Genomic DNA, 1,883 nt, shown 5'->3' on the forward strand with positions numbered 1-1,883 from the left:
TAGGAGCAAACCTCGAAGCAGGCCTAAAAGAGGAACTCATAACCCTCTTAAGGGAGAATTCCGACCTCTTCGCCTGGAAAGCCTCCGACATGCCGGGCATAAGCCCCGACCTGATGTGCCATAAGCTATCGGTTTACCCGGGATCCCGGCCTGTCCAACAAAGACGCCGGAAGCTCGGACCCGAGCGCATGCAAGCAATAGAAGAACAAGTACAAGCACTGCTAGATGCAGGGTTCATTAGGGAAGTAAAATACCCCCTATGGCTCGCAAACGTGGTCCTGGTGAAAAAGCCCAATGGAAAATGGAGAATGTGCGTCGATTACACGGATCTCAACAAAGCCTGCCCCAAGGACCCATATCCACTACCAAACATCGACGCCTTAGTAGACGCAGCCTCAGGCTATAGATATCTCTCCTTCATGGACGCATACTCGGGATACAATCAAATCCCGATGTACGGACTCGACCAAGAAAAGACCTCGTTCATAACCCCAAGGGCAAACTACTGCTACGTAGTAATGCCCTTCGGGCTGAAGAACGCAGGGGCAACCTACCAGAGGCTAATGAACAAAGTGTTCTCAGAGCACATCGGATTACAGCTGGAGGTATATGTCGACGACATGCTGGTAAAGACACAAGAAGACAAAAACTTGCTGACCGACCTCACCAGTATCTTCGGTACCCTCAGAAAACACAACATGAGACTTAACCCGACAAAGTGCACCTTCGCCGCAGAGGCCGGAAAGTTCTTGGGCTTCATGCTGACTCAAAGGGGCATCGAAGAAAACCCGGACAAATGCCAAGTGATACTCAATATGAAGAGCCCGACGTGTGTCAAAGAAGTACAACAACTAAATGGAAGGCTAGCCGCCCTATCAAGATTCTTGGCAGGATCAGCAATAAAGTCACTACCTCTCTACTCACTCCTAAAGAAAGGGAAGCCCTTCTCATGGACCCCGGAGTGCGAAAAAGCCTTTCAAGAATTCAAGGAATTCCTCGGGTAGCCACCAATCCTTACCCGACCTTTAAAAGGAGAAGAGCTCGTACTATACCTCTCGATTGGACATCGAGCAGTCACTTCAGCATTAATACGAGAAAATGACCAAGGACAACGCCCCATATACTTTGTAAGCAAGGCACTACAAGGGGCCGAATTAAACTATCAGAAGATAGAAAAATTCGCCTACGCCCTAGTGTTCACAGCCCGGAGGCTCCGTCCCTACTTTCAAGCCCACACCATCAAGGTCCGGACAAACCAACCCATGAGACACATCCTGCAAAAAACAGACCTGGCAGGACGAATACTGCAATGGGCGGTGGAGCTGTCCGAGTTCGACCTTCACTATGAAGCTCGGACTGCCATAAAATCCCAGTATCTAGTCGACTTCATCGCAGAATACACTGAGACCCCTGGAACCCCACTCTCATGGAACCTGTATGTCGACGGGTCCTCAAACAAAACTGGAAGCGGAGCCGGGGTTATACTCGAAAACGACTAAGGAACGCGGATAGAACTATCCCTAAAATTCGAGTTCCAGGCTTCGAACAACCAAGCCGAATACGAGGCCCTACTAGCAGGCCTAAAGCTAGCCGAAGAGGTCGGAGCCCAGAAAATCACGATCTTCAGCGACTCCCAGGTCGTCACGTCACAAGTAAATGGAAGCTACCAGGCCAAAGACCCCACCATGAAAAAATACCTGGACCAAACACAGGCGCAACTACGCCACTTCTCAGAGATACAGATTCAGCACATACCTCGGGAACAAAACGCCCGCTCTCTCGAAGCTTGCCAGCACCAAGCCCGGAGGCAACAACAGAAGCCTCCTCCAGGAAACCTTACAATCCCCCTCCGTGCTAAGAGAGGAAGAAACGCTAAACATATC

The sequence above is a fragment of the Arachis duranensis genome, chromosome 3, assembly GCF_000817695.3.
Source record: "Arachis duranensis cultivar V14167 chromosome 3, aradu.V14167.gnm2.J7QH, whole genome shotgun sequence".
NCBI lineage: Eukaryota > Viridiplantae > Streptophyta > Magnoliopsida > Fabales > Fabaceae > Arachis > Arachis duranensis.